The sequence below is a fragment of the Microtus oregoni genome, unplaced genomic scaffold (assembly GCF_018167655.1).
Source record: "Microtus oregoni isolate MIOR12 unplaced genomic scaffold, Mior012 000053F_ref0000044, whole genome shotgun sequence".
Taxonomy (NCBI): domain Eukaryota; kingdom Metazoa; phylum Chordata; class Mammalia; order Rodentia; family Cricetidae; genus Microtus; species Microtus oregoni.
Window position 1 is genome coordinate 5,574,839 of NW_024543829.1, and position 24,026 is coordinate 5,598,864.

The window sequence follows — 24,026 nt, forward strand, 5'->3', positions numbered from 1 at the left end:
CACTATATTATTTGTAATACTGTTTGGCCAATAGCTTTAGCGTATTTTTAGCTAGCACTTATATTCCAAACTAACTCATCTCCATTAATCTGGAAGAGTTGCCAGTTCTGTTAACCTCTGAGCCATCTCTCTAGCCCAGAGTACTCTATTTTTTTTTTAAATTATTCTTCTCTCATATAACCCCAACTGCAGTTTCCCCTCCCCCCATTCTTTCCAGTCCCCCTGTATCAGATCCACTGCTCCTCCATTTCTCTTCAGAAAGAGCAGGCCTCCCAGGGACGTCAATGGAACACAGCATAACAAGATGCAATAAGACTGTGTACAGCCGGGCGATGGTGGTGCACGCCTTTAATCCCAGCACTCGGGAGGCAGAGGCAGGCGGATTTCTGAGAGCTTGAGACCAGCCTGGTCTACAGAGCTAGTTCCAGGACAGGCTCCAAAGCCACAGAGAAACCCTGTCTCGAAAAACAAACAAACAAAAAACCCCCCAAAAAACAAACCAAACCAAAACAAAAGACTGTGTACATCCCCTCATATCAAGACTGAACAAGGCAGTCAGGTAAGAGGAAAAGGGTCCTAAGAGCAGAGAAAAGAGTCATAGATAGGCAGACTGGTGGTGCACGCCTTTAGTCTCAGCACTTGGGAGGCAGAGGCAGTGGATCTTTGTGGATTTTGAGGACAGCCTGGTCTACAAGAAGAAGAAGGAACCTCTCAAGTTTTCTACTCAAAAGTTCCCCCAGGAGTCAGTAAGATGGCCTGGTGGATACAGGTGCCTGCGTCCAAGGCTAAGCTTTTATCCTTGAGCAAACAAGGTGAAAGAGGAGAACTGACTTCTACACATTGCTCTCTGACTTTCACATACAACCCATGGGGCAAATGTGTGCCCTTCCCTATTGGAAGCAAAATAAAATATAATAAATAAGTATCATTCTGGAAAGCCAGGAGACTTAGGTTATGAAGATCAAGTGTTACATAATAAACAAATTTTATAATTACTGTCATGTAATTTATTTTTGGCTTGACTTTCCTTTAGTATGCTCTTTGTCTATCTCTCATGTATGTATGTGTGTGTGTGTGTGTGTGTGTTTCACATGTGGAGACCAGAGGCTAACATCAGATCTCCTTCTAGATCTCTCTCTACCTTGTTTTTGAGACAGGGTCTCTCAGCGAAGCTACAGCTTACATTTTAGGCTAGGCTAGCTGAACATCAAGCCCCAGGAATCTGCCTGTTTTGACCTTCCCAGTTTTGGAATTACTGACACTGGCTATCAGATTATGTTTTTAAAAATGTGAGTCCCAGGTATCCAAACTCAGACCCCCATACTTGTGGGTCAAGTACTTACTAAGTCACTTCTCCCACATCCCTTAGTTCTCTTTTTAATAGCAGCATATTAGCATATTGTATAGGGTAAAGGGTCACATTATAAACCCCTTTGCGTGCTCAAGTATGATTTAGTTAGGATAAAAGAGCTTACTCTTAAGAGAAGAGTAATAGCACCGTTTAAGTGCCTCCTAGCCTCAGTATTTTATAATTTACCACTGGAAAGGTTCCCAAGCATCATTATACTATCATTATAAACACATCAGTTAAGGAGGTATACAATGTTTGCTATTGGGATGTTTTTGGCATCAGTATTATTTTTACATTTATTTAAAAAATATTCAATGTATACCATTCCTTCTTTTTGTCTTTCAAACGAATGCTACACATTTAAATCTTTGAATCTTTAGTAATTTCTTTGTGCTAGAAACCCTACCTTTTTCTTTACATAAGCAAGCATGAAGTTAATAATTTAAACATCAAGGAAATAGGACATAATAAACATTTGACATATATTTGTCAGAAGATATCGCATAATATTTACCTTTTAAATATTGATGTCATAGCCTCTAAACCACATTAAAGAGAATGGTTTCAGGTTATTTCTGATGAGATGGAATTTCAAATCACCAAAGCAAATCAACTGAATCCTTCTGTTGGTAGTTGATTTTAGATCTCAGAATATTATTCCTGTCCATACTAGGGGTTCATATTACAGATCATAAATCAAATTTTCTCTAATCCTTTAAGTGTCAAACAATTCTTTGAGAATAAGCCAAGTACTTTTCTCTTTTACATAATGGGATATGAGTTCAGATAAACATTGACGAACATAGATAGGAAAGAATTTTTCATTAAAGGAATACAAAAGAGTTGAACAAGTAACATTTTCATGAATTCACTTAGGTTCAGAATGCAGAAACAGCCAAAGAGCAAGGCATAAAACATTTTTTGTAAACAATAACAAACATTTTGCAGAATATCCCTCCAAGGAATGCCCTTTGACTGCATAATAAAAATGTAGCATTAAAAATACTACAACAAGAATAAGGAATCACATTTTCCTTGAAGAGGAAAGGCAGACCCCAGTGTGTAGATACACTGTGGTTCTCAGGCAGTCTTGATTGAAAGGAAACATCATTGACATCTACATGATAGGATTACTCTTTATTAACAGTAATTTATATTTAAATTTAAAATAATGTCTTTAGAGGATTTATTGGTGCTTACAAGTTTGATTAAAATCTAAGGTAAACCACTGTGTATCACATTAAATACCTGCTTGCTCTGAGATAATTTGCATATTGGTTTGCACATGTAAAAACATATACACATCTTGTTCTCTGATTTAGCATTTATGTGTAGTTGTTTTGGAAGGAAGAGAGTAACTTCAGACCATTAGCAAAATTCTATTACATGCTTCACTGTTAGAAATTGAATTGTTAAAAATATTTGTGGTTTTGATTTTATCTGATACAATAATGCACCATTAAAAAAGATAGCAAATAGACCAAGAAAAGCTTTGCGACTTTTCAACCTCCCAGACAAAAAACAGAAAGGAGCAGGGATCATCACGATGATCACGTGATGGAATATACAATTAAATGAAATGATGCTTGCCGATGTTTTGAATCAAGGTCCCCTAGGGAGGTAAATAAACACAGGGACTTCAGAAATCAATATGCCTACTTTATTTAGACCCTCTTATAAGATTTCCAAATTGAAGATTGATAAAATCACAACAAAGTCGATTTGCTATTTGGTTTTAGGAATTGTTTACTTAATTACTTGTAGACATTGTATGTCAATGATGAATGAAATGTCTGTGCGATTTGTGTCTCAAAGATCTCTTATGAACATATAATAAAGGTACATGGAGCTAAATTGAAGGGTATTTATAAAAGAAAAAAACACCAATAATACCTGTTAAAAGGAATATCATAAATAATTATATTTTGAAAATGACCCATGCTCTAACTGCTTATAACTTAAAATCGTAGTGATAGAATTTTCCCCTTAGTAATTTCTCATTCTGTTACCAATAGCAGTTCTTTTGTTTCTTTAATTGAAATAGATTATATTACTTTGCCCCTCTTGTTTTGCCTTTAAGCCGCTGTTAGCTACTCTCCTTAAAAGTCATTTCATGCTACCTTCTACTCTCAAGTTGATAGTTTCCTTTTCTTGGATTATTACTTTTACACACACACACACACACACACACACACACACACACACACACACCCCACACACTTGTATGTACTGTGTATACTTTTAGGTAAATATAAAATAATATGATTCCTTGAGGTTTTATCAAATAATTGACCACTGGGATCACATAAAACTTAGAAGTTTCTGCACAGCTAAGGAAACATTCCATTGAGTGAAGAAAAACTTCACAGAATTATAGTCTTTCTCAGTCATACATCTGACAGAGTATTAATATTCAGAATATACAAAGAATTAAAGCAGCAGAATAAAGGAAACAAATGACTGAATCTAAACAGAGATATTTTTGTAGAAGACATAGCAATAACTAAGAAGTAATTTGAATAGCAATCATCATCCTTAGCAATTATGAAAATGCAAATTAAAAGAACTTAGAGATTTCATCTCACCCTAGTCAGAATAGCTAATATCAACAAAACAACTGAAAACAAATGCTGGAGAAAATGAAATCCTCCTTAACCCACTGTTGGTGGGGATGTGATTTGTGCGGCTAACTCTGGAAATCACTATGTTGAATCCTCAAAAAGTAAGATAAATCTATCGTATGATCCAGCTATACCATTTCTTGGCATATGCCCAAAGGGCATGCTCTCCTACCTCACAGTTACTTAGTCAGCATTGTTCACTGCCCCCTATTCACAATAGCCAGAAAATGAAAACAACCAAAGTGTCCTTTAGCAGACAGGTAGATTATAAGAATGTGGTAGATACACACATGGAATACTATCCAGTGGGAAAGAAAAATGAAATAATGAAATATGTGGGTAAATGGATGGACCAAGAAAAGATATAGTGAGTAAGGTAACCCAGACAAAAAGACAAACACTGCATGTTCTCTCCTATCCACAGTTCCTAGCTCCAAATCCTCAGATGTGAATATACAACATGGAGTAACCATAGAAACCAGGACAGAATAAAGGGACCATTGGTGGGTGAAGAGCTTGAGAAGGGAAAAAGCAGAATATAAATGACATGAAGCGAGAAACAGAATAATGAGGAGGGGACTACAAATGGGGAGAGGAGAAAAAAAGTCAACACAAAAGGAGACAGGGAAGACCAGGGACAAATGACACCAAGGTTGTTTGATAAAGCCACCAGGAATCATGTCATTTTATATTAAGCTAAAAAAAATATTTCCCCTTTCTATTATTATGGCAAGTGAGAAGTACCTTGGGCTTTTATTTTTGTTTCTGCCTTCCACAGATAATGAATGCTTAGAGAGAGAGATGGAGTATGACTGGGGTGCACAGCTCACTGAACAGTACATGCTTGATGTAACAGCACACACAAACACATGCACAAACATGCTTGCTCATTATAAGGTAAAATAGAAATTTTTATCTATTTACAAAATGAGATGGTTATTTTTGTTCTTTCAAAGCAAATCTTATGTTTTAGGAGAAGCATATTTTTGTTATCTCCAAGGCTTTGGAGGTACTTCTTTTTGATACATTTTCCTGTGGTGAATTTTGAAGTGATGGCCTGAGAGAAGACCTTGTGTGGTCAGGATAAGCTGAAGATAACAATTCTGGATGCAAAGAGGGGTTCTTGGGCCTCTCCCTCTCCACAAAATCTATTGTGAAAATACATGAAATGGAAAGGAGCTAGGCATGTCAGAGCAGGATGTTATGAAGTCCAGGGTCGCTCACCTTTGACTTTGTCAACTAGCCACAATCTAAGATGAATAACAAAATTAAATTTAAAACACAGAAAACAGATAAGTAACACTTAAAAATTTCATATTAAATAAATGTCTTTAGCACTTAAAGGAATTTATTTAATGGATGTTTCTCAATGGGTGGTACTTTGTTGGTTTCTTTGGTTTATGAACGGGTTCCCAGCATCTTGGATGGTATCACTGAGTATTGAATAAAGCTTTAAAATCCTTAGAACCAAGAAACTGTATTATCTAAGCCATTTCTTTTATTGGATTTTGCTTTAAGGTATCATCTCTTGTAGCCAAGGTTGGCCTTAATTTTGTTATAGAGTCAGGAGTAAACTTAAAACTCCTGATCCTTCTGTTTCTGACTCTCAGTGCAAGCTTGCATGCATGCTCCAGTGTGCCAAGGACTGGCAATCCTTAACATCTGAGCAAATGAACTTGTCTTCTCCTTGAGACTTTTTGAGTAATTGTTGTGAGGGGGGAAACTGCTTGTTCATTTCCCGGCTGCCCAACTCCTGAAATAATCATACAGAAACTGTATTGATTAAATAACTGTTTGGCCTATTAGCTCTAGCTTCTTATTTGCTAACTCTTACATATTAATTTAACCCATTTTTATTAATCTGTGTATCACCATGTAGCTGTGGCTTATCAGCTAAAGTTTTGGCATCTGTCTTCAGCAGGGCTACGTGGCTTCTCTCTCTCTGTGCCTTCCTTCTCCTAACATTCAGTTTAGTTTTCCCTGCCTACTTAAGTTCTGCCCTATCAATAGGCCAAGGCAGTTTCTTTATTCACCAATGGTATTCACAGCATGCAGAGGGGAATCCCACATCAAGTAATGAACCTAGTAGTTTGAAGATTGAAAAAAAATGAATTAGCAAGGAAATATAGCTTTCATTTTATTTTTTTTTACAGGCATTATTTGCAAGATGGTCATCTGGAACTCAGAATTCTCCATAGATACATTTTCCACTGATCAACAAAGCACCTCAGATTCTATTATACCATTCGTGTAGGTAGTCTAGAACTTTTTGATCATGGCTATCTGGGGTTTGATGTTATTGTTTGTTTGAAGACATTAAAATTTAGTCTTTAATTTTGAAAACATTAGACATGACTTAAACACTTCTTTAAAGGGTATCTTAAGCAATATGTAAGTGTATATACTAAGCAGTTCATATATATATATATATGAATTTTAATCTTGAAACTATATATATAATATTCAGTATAATTAATCATTGAGGAAAAACAATTTAAATTTACAATTTATCTACCACTTGATGCAAAAGCATGCCAATCATAATGCGCAATGTTAAAAACTGTCAACATCAAATGCAAATAAGTACAGAATGTAAATTCCCATGAGTTTGTTTTGTTTTGTGGAAATACAAAACAATAGTGATCTTCTTGAAAAGAAATATGATAGTTTCTTATGTAGTAGGTACAATACATTTGTTTTCTGTTGATCTTGAAATAGAAGGGAATAAAACTCAAATGAACCTGCTGGAACCATTAAAAACCAAGATACCAAGTTATTTACTAGACCAATGAGGCAGACGTTTATACTGCTCACTTTATATTTTAAATGGAGATCTTCAATTAGTACTAAAGAATACAAATAGAATAGTAATCCTAAGTAGTGTTGAAACCCAACCCAACAGTAGATATTGATTGGACAATCATCTCTATTCATCCACCTGAGAGAACAGAGAATGTAAAGGCTGTATCAGGCATTTACTCCATGGGCCATTTGTGTGACACCACTGAGGGGCAGTTCTAAGGGAAAAGGAGGAACTGACCAGATAGAGTTGTAACCTCTTGTAGCTTATGGCGGAGGATGGAAATTTCATGAGTGTTTTATATTCCTCTGCTTACTGTAACATTTGTTAGATGTTGACAAGAAAAACGCTCTGGAATCAGACTAACTGTTGAAAACAAATTCATGTGTATGGATTTTATGACTAAAGGTAGCATGAAGGGTGAAAGAAAAAAACAATAATGCCAGCAGTGTTTACGATTTAGATAAGCGATCTGGGTGCTTTGCAATAGCTATTCGCTCATATACTGTCTAACTTGATTCTGAGAATTCTGAAGAGCTATTATGAAACTCTTCCTATTTGGTCCATCTGTGATGCTATTTAGCCAGCTGGAGGCCACACAGTGGTCTGTTTCCACCAATAGATCTTGATTACCAAAGTTGCTCCCATGGAGAGGAATTTTCTCTTTTTACTGTCACATGTAGTTTAACTGGGATCTCTTGCGATACATGTTGTTAATCAAGAGAGTTCTGTCCTGGCTGGAGAAGGGAGGTTCCCAGTGCAGGGGAAGACAGTTCTGGAAATCACATGGGTCAGACAAAACTTTAGTAGGTCATGTTCTGCTTGCTGTCTACAAAAGAGAAATCTATTAATCAATTGCCTTTTGTTGAGATCAGTTTTATAACAATGATAATTTTTATGTCAGAAATATAGTCTCTACTATCTCTATGTTTACACACACTCTCAACCATAACACATAAACCTTGGTACAAAAACCAAACTTCCTTCTCAAGTATTTTAGCACCATACATGGTTTGTATGGCCCTGTGGGTCATCACTCTCTTAATTTGCTGAAAGCCCGAGTGCATTTAATAAACACTAGATATTCAAAGCCAAGGCTAGTCATTGTTGGTTATTTACTTCACTTTCCTTCTGAAGCAGGAGAGAAAGCCAGATTCCCACAGCTCTTCAAATACCCCTCCTCCCAACTGGGGTTAGAGAGAGAGAGCTTCTGCCAAAGCAGATCTTATGCAGCTCTCCCTGCCTCATGGCAGCCAGTTTTCCTAAGTACAGAATCAGAATGAATACTCCATCCTGGAACTTTGCATTCCTGATGTGCCCTGACATTTGGAGTAGCCTAGGAGCCAGAGGGATAGCTCAGCAGTCGACTCTGCTTCTTGGGTGATTTGTGTTTTGCTTTTTCAAATCCCTTTTGCAGTTCAGAGTCATTTGTTGGCATCATCTATAAAAGGCACAATAGGGAGAAACCTAGAGTGGTCTTCTAATGGCCCATGGGAAAGGCTTGCATGTGTTGAATGGAAGGTTTTTCTGAACTGTCAAGAAAAAGAAGAAATGGCATTAATTTCCAAATGTTAAAATAGTGATGGAGGAACCAGGGGAAACTTGGAATGCTCAAAATGGGTTAAGTTGCTTAAGCTAGGAGGACAATGGAGGACAGCACATGGAGTGTTAAAATTCATTTCCAGCAGGAATTGTCTTCTTCAGCTTACTGCTTGGATTCAACTAAAATCTTTTACTTGTGAGTATAGGATCTCAGGTGTGAGTTCTACTCAGAGCAACAGCTATCACTGAGAGCTGAGAACAGCAGCCATGTCTATATGTTGCTAAGTGTGAGTGTGGATGCCAAGGGAAGGGTGAAGAGAGCACACAGAGTAGTGGAAATTGTGTTTGAGTAGCTGTACTAGACAGGTGTCTGGAAGCCTGGGTCTTGGTACAATGAATCCATTGCCTTGATGCTAGGAGGAGCTTGCAGATACTCCCTCCGTGTGTTAAAAATATATTTCGTGATTCGACAACATGCTTTATCTTTCTGTTTTAGAAAAGAAGCTGCTATCATTTTGTTAACACCACTGTGGAGTGCTGGGCCACCCAGAAGTAAGATCCTCCAATCTTGTCTTTTGGTGGAGAATGCTCTGGAGATAATAGTAGACCTATCAATTATCTTCCTGAGAACTGACAACAGATGCTTAACTTACCACACCAAAGTGTCATTGTAATAATTGTTTTGTTTTAGCCAATGCCTATTACATTTTAAAAGTGAAACACTTAAACATAATGAGTCAGAATTATAGAATACATATTTTCCGATGATGGAAATATCCTTTGAAATAAAGTTGACTTTGTTTCTGAGTTTCATCCCCACACATAATATGAAGGAGAGGGAGTTTCAAAAGTAAACCTCTATTTCTCTGATTTGTATTTTACCCTTCTGCTATACTCCAATCAAAGAGAATTCAAACATTTATGTGTGTGTATGACTCACCACAATACTTACATGACAGCCTTTTAGCTTGAGATGTCTTTACTTTGGAACTAAGTTATATCAGTTGAATCTTGCTTTAAGTTCTAAACTGGAGTCAATTATTTCATCATTCATTCATTCATTCATTCATTCATAAGCTGAGTATCAAAGCGAGAGCCTTATACATATTAGAGAAATGCTCTACAATAACTGAGTTGTATCTTCACCCCCCAAATTATCTCACTTCCTCACATCTTTCAAATTACACTAATACAAATACCCACCACATCAGGTTGCCTTAGATTTATATGAGTTAATTCATGGAAGGTTCTTAGAACATATTGAAACTCTCATATAATGAACTCTAAGCTCCTAGCTCTTAATTTTACCAAAAGGTACTATTTTGCCATCAAGAATAATAAAAGGTGAACTTAATATTCATTTATCTAATTCCAAAATTTTGTTTTATGAACCCCTTTGATGTACAATTTATGGCTTGTGTGTTTTCTGTAACTATGTAATTCTTATCAATGTTACATCAAAATAGACCTCTGCCCAGAAAACTGAAATAGCCTATTTTGATACAGTTTTATCTCATTCCTTGGGCAGTTTGCAGATCAGCTGTCATACCTGAAAATGTTTGCAAACATTTGAATATCACACACAAGGAAATATACGTGAATTTCACCCCTATTTATTGCAATATGTTGCTCACATATTTAAAAAGAAATCTAGTCCTAATAAGACGATACAGCTAGATTCTATATTACTGTACAGCCCTTGGGCTCATCTAGTACAATGCTCATAAACTTAGAAGCATTATTATTAGGGAGGCAGAGCCTTGCTCATGATTCTTATTTTGTAATTTATTTTCAGCTCATTCAAGTCTTTCTTTCAAAGAAGCAGATGAAAACCTCGAAAATATGGTACTTAAAAATTTTTCCTCTTTCAATTACCTATTCCCTTGACTACTAACTAAACCTTTTCAGTGCCCATTTCTTAAGGAAATGAAGTGCTCATTATAATTGCTTTAGCTGTTGAAGTCAGCTGGAGGCACTTCTAATCGGAACAAAACAGTCTGCAACATAGAACACAGTTCCAAGAACCATCCATAAGCTCCGAAGAACCCTGGCTACCCTGTCAGACACCTATCTGTAGATTGTCTCCTGCCAGATGATGACTGTGGCCCTGTCACCCTGGCCAGTCCCATAAGTCTCATTCACACCCCTTTAATTGGCAGCTTCCCACTCTGGGCACCTCTGTGGCCCTTCTAACGTTTCTTAGGCAGATAACTTTACCCTCCACATTTGGCTGGGAGCCTGCTACTGTGAGATTTTTTTTTCGCTCCCTCTCCCAATGATCACACCAGTTCATACCCTTGAAGTTCCAGCCTAAACAGTTTGCAAAGCGCATTCCACGGCAGTAAGGCATGGAACCTTCAGGGAGTTGGCTAGTTCCTTCATCTGGACAAAGAAGAGATTTGGTCATTGAAGAGGAGGAGATGTGACAGGGTGTTTTCCTTGGACAGAAAGGAGGAGATTATCTTCCTATCAGCTATGGAGAACTGTAGGAAGCCTAGAGTGTGTGGCGTTTGGCTTCCGACACGACTGTGATTGTGGCTGCCTTCTCAGGAGTCCTGATAACAGCTTTGGTGACCTTTGGGTCTGGAAACAGTTTCACTGATGGAAGTCATATAAGTTCAGCTAAATTTGAATGTGTTGTAAATATTTATCTGGCAGCCTGACATACAATTGTTTCTGAAATTAGGGGATAAATCCTTATCTTTCTTAGCATATAATTTTTAAAATGCTTTTCTGGATGGGATTTAAGATTATGCATATAAGAGAGTTATTGTTTTATGCTACAGTTCCTTGGGCTGGGAGTCTCTTTTTAAAAACAGAGGATATTGTCTGGCAGCTTTGGTTTTCTAAATATATTGGAGACAGCAATGAATATTTGCTGAGGGACTGAGCCCCAGTGGAACATAAACAGAATGATCCAGCCTGAGCAATATATTTCCCCTCAAATTTCCAGAGTCTCTGGTACAGAAGAGCTCAAATCCAATGGGTATTTTATGTGAGAAAAGTGTTAGCGAGCAGCATTCCATTGCCGTGAATTATGAAGTTGGGTAGCAGCAGGAGAGGTGGGAGCCAAGCTAGTTTTCATGAGATTATCCTGTGTTTCTTTAAAGATGACTCCTGAGCCCAGCACCCTGGTAGGTACAGCTAGCTGCATCTGAGATACCAGGAGAGTAAATATACCAGAGAAAGGTCACAGCGGGACCTCCATCCTGTGTGGCACTCCTGTCCCACTAGCAAATGCAGCATCTTTACCAGCAGGAGGTAAGACTGGAAAGAAAACTGTCAAGAATGAAAATGTCCAGGCTTGGTTGAATCTGAGACCAGTACTGATTTGATGCAGCCATGGTTAAAGGTCTAGCTTGTCCCCATTGTTGTAGTCTCATTGACTATGATAGCCATTTAGTTACAGTACTACCCCTATGTGCAGGAGCTAGATCCTAAGGATCTGTCCACTCACAGGAAGATATATCACCTCTTCAATACCTGAAAATACAGATGACAAAGAATTCTATAAGTATTGTTTTTTCTCATACATATATACCTATGGCATGTTTCAATTTCTATGTTAGATATAGCAAGATATCAATAAGTAATAACAAAATTAATGAAAAAGAAAAATTAGTGCCAGTAAGATGGTTCTGTGTGTAAGAGTTCTTATTTTATTGTTGAGCCCCACAAAATAAGTTCAATGCCCAAATGAACACTGCATGATGGAAAGAGAGAACTCGCTTCTGCAAGATGTGTTGACTTACACACATGCATAATGCATGTGCCCATGCAAACACACACGTGTGCACAGAAAAGAAAATATTCTAATATATTATAGAAATATATTATAATACAAGCTATTTAATACTTACTGTTTACTTCTGAAAATTTTCATGTTATGTTTTTGGACTCTGATTGATCCAGAGAATCTAAAACACATAAAGCAGAAGTATAGTTAAGGGAAGAACTATTATTTAATGTAACTCTCACAACTGCAATCAGTTTAGTAGCTGAGATGCCTTCTAATTTACCTCTGAGATGCCCCCAGACACTGCTACCATCAGGCACCTGAGATCGCCATCGACCATTGCACCGGAAGAAATCCGAAAGTCATGCTAGGCATTCCATCAGTGGTGTCTACCGCCAGCATTCATTTGTTACAGCTGTAAGGGCGTAATGCATAACAGCATCTGAACAGATTCAGGCAAATTCGACAATAGACAATTTCATCTAGGAGGGAGGGTTCAGATATTCTCCTATCTCACTTACCAATGTAACTTCAAATGGGATACGCTAGTGAAAGGCTTGAAACATCAAAAGTTTTCATTGAAATGGTCACAACTAGAAATTTAGGTACCTAAAAGAGCACATTTCCATTTATGCCCCTGTCCCATTGAATAGAAGTGGTTAGAAGTTCAAACCCAGAGCAACCTTACTTCACAAGTAAAAGGAAAGATTATAGTATAACAAAAGAGAGGCATTGGTGTTCATATTTGTTTCTCTGTGACTACTACACATATATAAATTGACCAAGGCTTTCTTTCTAAATAAATATGAATTTAACTTTAGACTTCTTATTCTATATATCCTTACAAAGAATCAATACTAACTAATTCTCAAGGACATGCATAATTTGATTTTTACTAGCTTAGTTCTAAGTAGTCTCAGAAGCCACGTTATTGGAACACTATTCTTTAAGTGTTCCCTGGAGGCATGATGGTAGACCTAGAACTCAAGTCTAGATGTTCATATTCATATTCTCTCCAGAGAAAATAGTTTTGGGACTGAATCTCTAAATTTTCATGATGAAAATGGCTTATATCTGTTCTCCAATTTCAGCCCATATCCTATATGATTATAGGTTTCCCTCTTGGGAAAGAATGGACTCTTTCCATAGGTGGAGGCATGACATTGTCTTTTCCCCAAACAGTTAATTCAATTGGGCATGTCCATGACTTGGTGGAGGGACCACCACTTAGGAAGGCAGAACCACCCCTTAGGAAGGTAGATTCACCTTAAGTATGCTAAAGAGAATGTGAAATAATTATCCCTTTAATGTGTGCCTTTTGCCTTTCCAGAATTCTGGCCTTCTAGCTTTGTAGCTTATCAGGTCTTAGCCTCACAGCTTTGCAGTTCTGCCTGTTTTTCTGAACTGCTCAGAAAAGCACAGCTTTCGCTTTCCTCCCATAACGAGTTCAGACATGTTTCCCCTACAATCCGGGTTTCTGTACTTTTTCTCCAAAGCTTTCACTTCCATCATTTGACTGCTTAGGGCAATGTGACTGACCTCCATGAGGGCTTAACTCAAGTGGCATGTTTTGTTTTGTTTCTTTTTTCTTCTCTTTTTCTCCATTCTCCTCTGGGAAGCTGTGGAGCTTTAAAACTTTTATACCCTGAAGTTTTCCTTTTAAACACTAAAGAAATTGTCCTGTGCTTTTGTGCTGTTCTCTCTCTCTCTCTCTCTCTCTCTCTCTCTTTCTCTCTCCCTCTCTCTCTCTCTGTGTGTGTGTGAGTGTGTGTGTGTGTGTGTGTGTGTGTGTGAGAGAGAGAGAGAGAGAGAGAGAGAGAGAGAGAGAGAGTGTTTCCAGGAATAACTTGTAGCAGTCAGTATTTTCCTTCCATTATTTGGGAGTGAGGAATTGAACTTCCATTGTCAGGGTTGGTGGCAAAGGCCTTTAAGGCTGAGCCATTTTCCTGGCCTGATGACTATTAATTTTAAGCATAGATTCATATTTCCTACCTAATATTTTGAGCATTGGTAAAATTGGAAAGAAGTGTATTTTTGAAGGAAGTAGTACTATAGTGCTACAAAACACACTTGTGGTTAATTTCACCCTATTTCACACCAAAGAAGAGATTAAAAGCTCCCAGTCCTACTGTAAATTAAAACACACTAAAAATAACTTGAAGTAAATCTCATGCAATTTAAGTATTTCCTTATAGATTATTATAGAATCAGTTCAGATTGCATGAGAACTTCAATTATTGGTGTAAGAAATAATTACAATTTTTGTGCAAAAATATGACTGCATAACTCTTCTACAGACCCTAATGCTTATTTTAGTCAGGTTAGCACAAGTTATGCTGCAGTAATGAAGAACCCAGATTTTGGTGGCTCAAATGATTCACTTCTTCATTAAAATTCTCTAGATTTTGGTCAGCTCAATGCAGTAATCATGGCCACCTCAGCAGAGACATCTGTGGTTACCTGATCAAAGGAAGGGAGGGAGACAGAAGATATTCAAAAATTAAATAGCTCTGTAGGAAAAGACATATTGTACTTCCGTGTATTCATTGGCCAAGGCAAATCAGAAATTGGGCCTAACTTCAGTGGAGAAAAGTACAATCTTTCTGTCAGAATACTGATAGAGAAAACAAAAATGGTATAATCTATGCCAGTGGCTTAAACCTTTTTGCGTCAATTCAACTTTCTTCACATATGTATCTTGCAGGTTATCTTATGGTTCAATTTCAGATAATGAAAGCAAAATGTGCTGGTTTAAATATTTAAATACTTGACTCGCTGGCATCAGGTGTCTTGTGCTCTCTAGGGAAGTCTAGAGAGTCAAATCTGGAAGATCTTAAACAAGGACGACGTTCTGTCACAGTAGTAGACTCTTCAGCGAGAGCTGAGCTGTCCTACATGGGCATAGGGAGCTCAAACATAGTTGCTCTGAGGAAGAGGTTGGGGTCTATACAATGCTGCATCCCCAAGATGATGTCTTTAGCTCTTCCATACCAGAGCGTGAATTCTAAGCAAAAGAGTTGTGTAGGCATAAAGCACAACTCTCAAGTGGCACCAAGACTGTGATTATCTCAAACAATCATATGAACATAGCAAAATGAGCCAAGGTTTCTCTCTCAAAAATATACACTCATAAAATTCTAATTTACCATTATCATGTCCACTCTCCCCTGAAGATACCACTCATCATTTTGTTTTACCTTTTTATATTACAGATCATTTCACTTCATAAAAATCAATATGGTCATTTCTACAATGATGTCATAGTTTTTCCAATCCCTTTAGTATAACTACCTTCTCTTTTCCCCACGAATGTTAATGCCTAAAATAGAAACAATTTTCATTTTTATTATCTCATCTAGTATACAAACTAGAATTTTACATAGACTGCCTAGTCCACACATATATTAGATATTTTTATAAATGCTGTTGAATAGGTATTTATAAAGAAATCATTAAGGATGCATTGACCACTCTGCATGCTGCACTACATTCCGCCAACCACATCTAACTTCAGTTGAACACTTGCTTCATTGAAGATAATTGATAGGTATGGCACGAAGGTCTATAGTAAACTTCATTCCTACAAATAAACTGTGGACTATGCATACCCGTTGTCCAGATTTTACATGTGATGCATCTGAAGCCCTGACAGGTTAAGCGGTTTGCCCTAGATTATCCAGTCATGTAGCAGGTGCATTGGAGTTGAAGCATACAATGAGTGAGCTCCAGGATTTCACCACTACTCTGTCCTCCTTTGCCTATTTTAATGGTAACATGAAAAGACTCCAAAAGAGATGGGCCCCAAGGTACAAGAAGAAAAGTTGACAGAACTGGAATAATTTAATTTACTTAGGAAAGCTGATTCCAGGCATAATGATGTGATACTCACCACTGTTGCATATTTTTTTTTTCAAAACCCGTATCAGAGGAATTCTGATACACAATAAGGAGGAAAAATATGGAGAGCTCTAATTTTAATGTCTGTTCATGTTTCAGTCTCACACTGTTAAAGAAAGCTAATACAAATAACATGCATATTAGGTAAGTACTCTTTTGTTGGACATAGTAATACAAGCTTATAACCTCAGAATTCTAGTGCTTGAAATAAGAATATTCTGAGTTTGAATTTAGCCTGTGCTACATGGTGAGAATCTGCCTCAAGTAAAACAAAACAAATAAAAAGTTCACGAAAGTTCAATGATGAGAGATTGATTTATTTTCTTAATGTTTACTAAACATAAAACATGAAAAGGAATCACCTTTAATAGACTCTAAAAGGGTTATTATAATTTACTCTGCAATATGAGGACAAACCAACATGGAAATACAGCTTCTGATTGAAGCAGGAATGGGAGAAAGAAATTCTATTTGAAAACAAAATTCAATCCCTAATCTTAAGAGTTGTTTTAAGAAACTTATGCCAGAGATTAAAGGGGGAGGGTGTACTGACTATGCCCACTGAGGGTTTTTTTTTCATGAACTAGAAAGGAATTCTATTTTAAAAACATAAAATTCAATCCCTAATCTTAAATGCTGTCTTTAAAAACTTATGCCAGAGATTAAAAGGGCAGTGTGTACTAACTGTACCCACTCACGGTGGTTGTTTTTTCATGAACTAGAAAGGAATTCTATTTAAAAAACATAAAATCCACTCACCAATCTTAAACGTTGTCTTTAAAAATTTATGCTAGATATTCGTCAGTATTGCTCTAGGATAGGGTCATTTCAGGTTCCCAATCCTCAGCTGCCCAAGGAACTAACTGGGAACCTCGTCTTGGGCACTTGGGAGCCCCTCTAGGGTCAAGTCTCTTGCCCACCCTAAAGTGGCTCCCTTAACTAAGAATTGTGGTTCCGTGCTCCCCTATCCACCTTTCCTTTATCCCAATTCTCCTGTTTCCCCAGGTCCCCCCTCCTTCCCTTCTACCTTTTCTCTCCCCATCTCCCCTTACCCCCATCCCACCCCACCCCCAAGATCCCATTTTCTCCCCGGCAATTTGGTCTACTTCCCTTAGCCAAGAGGATAACTATATGTTTTTCCTTGGGTTCACCTTCTTATTTAGCTACTTTAGGTTCACCTATTGTAGACTCATAGAATCTTCATCTGGTGATGGATAGAGATAGATACAGAGACCCACACAGGAGCACTGGACTGAGCTCCCAAGGTCCCAATGAGGAGCAGGAGGGAGAACATGAGCAAAGAAGTCGGGACCACGAGGCGTGCACCCACCCACTGAGACAGTGGAGCTGATCTACGGGGAGCTCACCAAGGCCAGCTGGACTGTGACCGAAAAAGCATGGGATAAAACCGGACTCTCTGAACATGGCGAACAATGAGGGCTGATGAGACACCAAGGACAATGGCACGGGGGTTTTGATCCTACTTAATGTGCTGGTTTTGTGGGAGCCTAGCCAGTTTGGATGTTCACCTTCCTAGATATGGACGGAGGGGGGAGGACCTAGGACTTACCACAGGGCAGGGAACCCGGACTGCTCAGTGGACTGGAGAGGGAGGGGGAGAGGAGTGGGGAGAGAGGGTTAAGGGTGGGAGGAGGGGGAGAAGGGTGGGAGGAGGGGGAGGGAAATGGGAGGCTGGGAGGAGGTGGAAACTTGTTTTTTTTATGTTTTTTTTCTTCTTTTCTCAATTAAAAAAATTTATGCTAGAAATTAAAAGGGCAGTGTGTACTGACTGTACCCACTGATGGTGGATTTTGCATGAACTTGCAGTAAAGACATTAGTAGGTAAATTATGTTCCATTATATCTACTTCTCTGTTAAGAAGATGGCATTTAAACTAATACTAAACAGTCAATTGAACAATTTAGTCTAAGGATCCAGCTTTGGGTTATGTCATTTTAATGTGACAGCTTGACTTAATGAGATCCTAAATGGCCTTTAGCAGTGATGCAGTTTAAGAAATGTATGGCAGTTCATAGGAACTGTAAGGATATACACTGGCTTTCACGGAGATGGAAAATCTATCTCCTCTTATTTACCATTAGGATATATCAAGGGGTGGAACTCACAAATGAGCAGTGTGGTAATTCCTTACAAAGTCCTCTGTTAAGAGATTTTCACATTGAGCAGAATCATTTCTGCTCTAATCCAGCCTTGATGTGCAGCTATTTGATAAGGAATCTTTGCTGCTCTTTTGGCTGTGTAAGAAGTACCCTCACCTTCAGATGCTGAATAACACCCATAATAGCGATAAAGAATGTCCATCACAGAGGCTGATAAATCGCAGTGAGGGGGACAGGATGAATGGCTGAGGCATTCTTTGGTTGGCAGGCCCTTGGAGTTCAAACACGAATGTGTCGGATGCTGCTGAACGCTGAATGCCTGGGCACATCACTTGACCTTCCTGTGTTTCCATTTCCTTATCTACATCACCAGGCTAATAATACTGATTGACCTCATAAGGTTTAATTAGACCACTGGGAAGCTCTTTGAAAGCGCTAAAGTATCATTTGTTGGCACTTGGCTTCATGAAAGGTTCGTGTTTTTAGCACACCGTGTTTTGAGGATGTGTCGGTCCCTCTGCCAGTTTATTTCCCCCACCGTATCTCTTTGGGACTCTCTTTGAAGTTAACGGAAATGAGGCTGATGGAAGGCGCTTAGCGGAAGCTTTGGGTGTGCATGAGCGTTTCTAGAGGACTGAACTCCCCCTCTTCAGACCAAGCCATACTTGACTCTGGAAAAGGAGCGTCTTGTCTCTTCTGTGTACTGAGAGTATATAAATGGTTACTCATGGAGCTATTTTTGGCAGAGATACAAAAATAAAGCTTAAATTATTTGAGGAAAATTAAACTGTGTTTTAGGGAACATAAAGAGTACCAGGCTCCTCTCCGGAAAGATCAGGACTTCTACTTTTGTACAGAACATGCAGCTGTCGCTCTGTATGTGAATGCATTATGAATGGGCAGAAATCACTACACTCAGCACTTACAATGATTATCATGCAACATTTAATTCAACTTTTAGAATATATTTTGTGACTTTAATGTATTTTCCATCTCCTGTTAGACCAATCACCAGAATACACTTCACTTCATTTGTAGAAACGTGTTATGTGAATTGTTTTTGCTTTAAGCTTAAAAACAGTGATCGGGATTCCCATCACAAAACTGCATCTCTGGCAGAACATCACCGTGACTCCATGATTCTCTTTGAGTACCAATTTAATCACTGGTCTTTATTCCTAATTTTTTCTCGGGTCCATTTTTTTTCCTATAAACTTCTGCCAAGCTAACTCTTCCTGAAGAACACTTTCTTTTTGAAAACATATATGAATTTCATTAATTTATATGTATGACATGCACACACACGCAAAAACACACATGCTTGTGTACCCAGGGTAGTCTTTGGGAAGGAGGAGAAGAGGAAAGCAGAGATTATATTTCCTCCAGGATTGCCTAGAAGTAATAGACAGCTCCATAGCAACAGGGAGGCAAGAATTTAGTTTACATTCTCTGAGGAGCATTTCCCACAAAGAGGTCATTTCCACAGAGTGGAATGTGTGCAGCTCATTTTTTCAAAAATTGAAATTAGATTATTTTCTCATACAATGTATCCTGATTATAGTTTTCCCTCCCTTCATCACTCCCAAACCCTCCCCACCTCCCCTCCTATTCAGATCCACTCCCTTTCTGTCTCTCATCAAAGAAAAAAATGACAAAATAAAATATAAAACAATGAAGCACAAACTTTCCTATTGAAGTCAGACAAAGAAACCAACCAGAGGAAAAGAATTCCAAGAACAGGCACAAGAGTCAGAGACTCACTAGTTCTCATAGTCAGGAGTCCCATAAAGATAGCTAAAAGCTATAATACATATGCAGAGGACCTGATGCCTACTCACGGAAGCCCTGAGCTTACTGCTTCAGTCTCTGTGAGCTCATATGCAACTGCTTAGTTGATTTGAAGGGCCATAGAGACTGTATAAGGTTGCACTCCCACCTGCAAAGGGGACGTATTTCCCTTGCTCCATCCACATCCTAGGCAGTATGAGTTGTCACTTGTGTTAATTTTTTTTAGCCATTATGACAGGAATAAAATGGAATCTCAAGGTTGTTTTTATTGGCTTTTCCCTCATGGCTAAGGATATGGAACACTGCTTTTAATGTTTCTCAGCTAATGGCAAATCCTCTACTGAGAATTCTGTTTAGATATGTATCCTATTGTTTAATTGGATTTTGTTTTGAAAATCTAGTTTGTTGAGTTCTTTATATGTTTTGGATATTAGTCCTCTACTAGGTGTTGAGTTGATAAAAATCTCTTACCAGTATGTAGGTTGCCACTTTGTCCAATTGATGGTGTCCGTTGCATTACAGAAGCTTCCATTTTCATGAGGTCCCATTTTATTGTTTTATTGTTGATATTAGTGCTTGTACTATTAGTGTTCTGTGCAGAAAGTTGTCTCCAGTGCTACTACTTTTAAGCCTATTCTCCAATTTCTCTTCTATCAGGTTCAGTGTACCAGGTTTCCTGTTGAGGTCTTTGATTCAGTTGGACTTGAATTTTGTGCAAGGTGATAAATAAGGATCTGTTTGCATACTTCTACACAAAGACATTCAGTTTTTCCAGCATCATTTGTTGAAGATGTAAACTTTTTTTTTCCTAGTGGAACACCACTTTAATCACGTGTCTCCTTTTAATAGCTTTTGATTGTCATTTTATTGTGTAGTGTTTTAAAGCTGCATTGTAGTCTTCTGTTTGGGAATGATTTTTGTCTCCCCACATTTATTTCTTGAAATACTAATATGCTATACCTTACTTTGGGTTACTATTGCTGTTATGAAACACCGTGACAAAAAGTGAATTGGGGAGGAAAGGATTTCCTTGGCTTATGCTTTCTCATCCATAGTCCATCACTGAAGGAAGACAGGACAGGAACTCAAAAGGAACCTGGAGACAGGAGCTGTTTCAGGGCCACAGAAGGGTGCTGCTTATTGGCTTGGTCCCCGTGGCTTCCTCAGCCTGTTTTCTTAGAGGACTTGGGGCCACCAGTCCAGGGAGAGCTGAACCCTGCCCTGTCAGTCACTAGTTAAGAAAATGCTTTCTAGAGACTTGTCTGACCCCCAGTCTTATGGTGTCATTTTCTCAGTGGGATTTCCTCCTCTCAGATGACTCTAGTCTGTGTCAACTTGGCATAAAATTAGACATCATAGTAACCATACTTGGAAACACACCCTTTAAACTAGACCTTAAGAAAATATATGATTGTAGGTGATTATTGTAGGCAGAGACTTCTCATTCGTTCCCAGCCACCAAGACCCAAATAATCACACAGAAGCTATATTAATTACAACATTGCTTGGCCTATTATTCAGGTTTCTTATTAACTAACTCTTATCTCAAATTAACCCATTTCTGTGTATCAGCATGAGGCTCTGGCTTACTTGTAAGGATCTGGCATTGTCTCCTTTGGTTGGTTTGTGGAGTCTCTCTGACTCTGCCTACTTTATATATCTTTATTTGGTTTTCCTGTCTAGTTTTATTCTTTCCTGCTATAGGCTGAAACAGATTATTTATTAACCAATGGTTATAAAACATATTCATAGCATACAAAGCAGAATCCCACATCAGATTATGACTGATATTCTTTCAGGAACAGGAAAAATTTGAAAATACTAGAAAACTTGGGGGAAAAAATGATGATTTTCAAACCATGTGCAGGTGCACACACATGCACACACACAGAGAGAATGAGAGAGAGAGATTGATTGGTTGATTGATTGCTTGATTGAGATTTATTTGAAGTAACCAATCCAACCAAAACAGTGCTATTATAGTTCTAGTTTACATAATTGAAAACCTAAATTTCTGTTGTTGTGGTTATACAGACATTGGTATTTGGTTAGCAGACTATTGAGCAATTTGATCAGTATCTCAAATGCTTCCCATGCTTTGTACCCTTATATCTCTAACAATTTTCATCTTCTGCCTATACCCAAGCCACTGTTGTTACATTTTATCTTTTCTGTGTGTTATTACCCTATTTATGGAAAGACTAGAAATGTTGTAGGATCAAGGCAAGAACTCAGAGTTGGAAACATACAAGAAATGTATATACCACTGTCTCCTGATTAATGAATCCTTCAAATAATCCTTCTGTTTATTTAGAATGTTAAAGGCCTTTAGATAAGATGGTTAAGATGGACACTTTTGGAAAATTGGGCAAGGGCAGCTTCTCACTTCTATACTCAGTAGGTAAGAAAATCTGCCAATGATATGTTCAATGTAGTGCTATTTCATTTGTATTTTAATAAATAAAGCTTGCCTGAAGATTAGAGAGTAAAACAGTCCCACTGGTCAGCCTTATAGATGAAGTGTTGGTAACACACACTTTAATCCCAGTGGTCACACTAGTTTGCCATAGAAACCAGGTGGTGCATTCCTTTAATCCCAGTGGTGCAAGCCTTTAATCCCAGAACTAGAGAGGATTATAAAACGGGAGGAGACAGCTCTCAGGCTCAGTCTCATTCTGATATTCCTGGAGACAGAATCACCATTTCAGACTGAGGTCAAGGTAAGAGCCAGTGGCTGGCTGCTTTGCTTTTCTGGTCATCAAGATGAACCCCAAATTCTGTCTCTGAATTTTTATTAGTCATGCTTCAGTTCATCCCCTCCCTAGTTTGTATCCAAGATGAGACTATATTTAGAAATCCTAAATTTACTATCAGGTAGACTCTAGAGGTACTTCTATTGACCAAACCTTTCTATACTAATACAATTGGTGCAAGCTCCTTGAGGCCTGTATTCTTTACTTTGAGTTTATTATTGAATGTGGTTCTTTAAGCAGCAGCTTCCCTCTTCATCCGGTCAGCTATGCATGCTTTCAGGAGGCCATCAGGCCTGTGTACTACTCAAGTTCCTTTTGAGTAGTAGGGGTTGGGAAAGGATCATTGAACCCGCACCTGAGTTCTTTGCAATTCTATTGTAATTACACATGGCCTCACCAGTGTCAGTGGGAATACTTGCATATAGTATACTTTCTCAGGAAGGCTAACTGATAGGATTCTATCTATGAAGCTATGGGGAAACGATTATCCATACCAAGGTTGACTTTCTAGTACAGCTACTTTGGGATTGCTTTTGCTGTTCATGTAGGCAAGATCTCATCCATACTCTGCAAACAAACCCAATAAACCACTTGCTTATTAAAACTGAACTTTGGAGAAATTCTACTTTGTTTATTTTATTGAGACTTACAAGGGGGTAGGAGATGTTGTTTTAGTCTTTCTGTAGAAGTAATCACACCAGAGTTCCAAGTGATAGTGGCCCTATCCATATTGTCTGGTTTCTGTCTTATTTCTTGCTTTTTCCAAGGTCTTTGCTAGAAATCAGGCCTTACTCTAAAAAACAAGCTGTTTGTTGTAACACATAGCATGACAGGTTACGTGGCCCCCACCAGTTTCTCTACCAACTCTGGACATTCACACATGGCACCTCTGTTTTAACCTGGAGCGTATAACTCAAGATCACTGTAGCTCCAGACATGTTTCTGCCCTGTGCTGACATGAGCTGTCCAAAAATGCACACATCCTGAGTCTCAGTGCCAGCCTGAAATAATCTACGCTTGGCAGTGTTTCCAGAACTTTAGGTTTTGACCATGATGTCTCTGTTCCTGGGCTAACACCATTGCCAATTTAGGCCCTTTATACCTGTTCTGCCTGTGTTCTTTCTGCTTTTAATCTAATAGGGTATGCGTATTTAATCTAATAATGTCAGTGTATGTCAACACTGACTCACAAATGATTCTATGCAGAGATAAGGGAATCCTCGGAAGTTATAGAAGCAAGGCAAAGGTCACTTCTTCTATAGAGATTGTTCTCTCAGGGACATTTCCTTTCTTTGAACGCTTAAAGAACTTTCAGTCTTTATTACAAATTAGCCTTTTTATTTTAATACAAGCCTCCTCATATTTTTCTTTTCAATTACTTCATGTGAATTTTCTTTTGAAAACTTTATTACAAAACC

General features: G+C 38.2%; 1 long non-coding RNA gene across 1 annotated transcript in view; it reads left to right on the plus strand.

The window, feature by feature from the left end:
* The window catches only part of LOC121437593, a 52,737-nt gene that overhangs the window by 23,058 nt on the left and 5,653 nt on the right, over positions 1 to 24,026 (plus strand). The window contains exon 2 of the long non-coding RNA XR_005972986.1: positions 6,126 to 6,222. This is a non-coding gene — a long non-coding RNA (uncharacterized LOC121437593). The remainder of the gene's footprint in view (positions 1 to 6,125; positions 6,223 to 24,026) is intronic.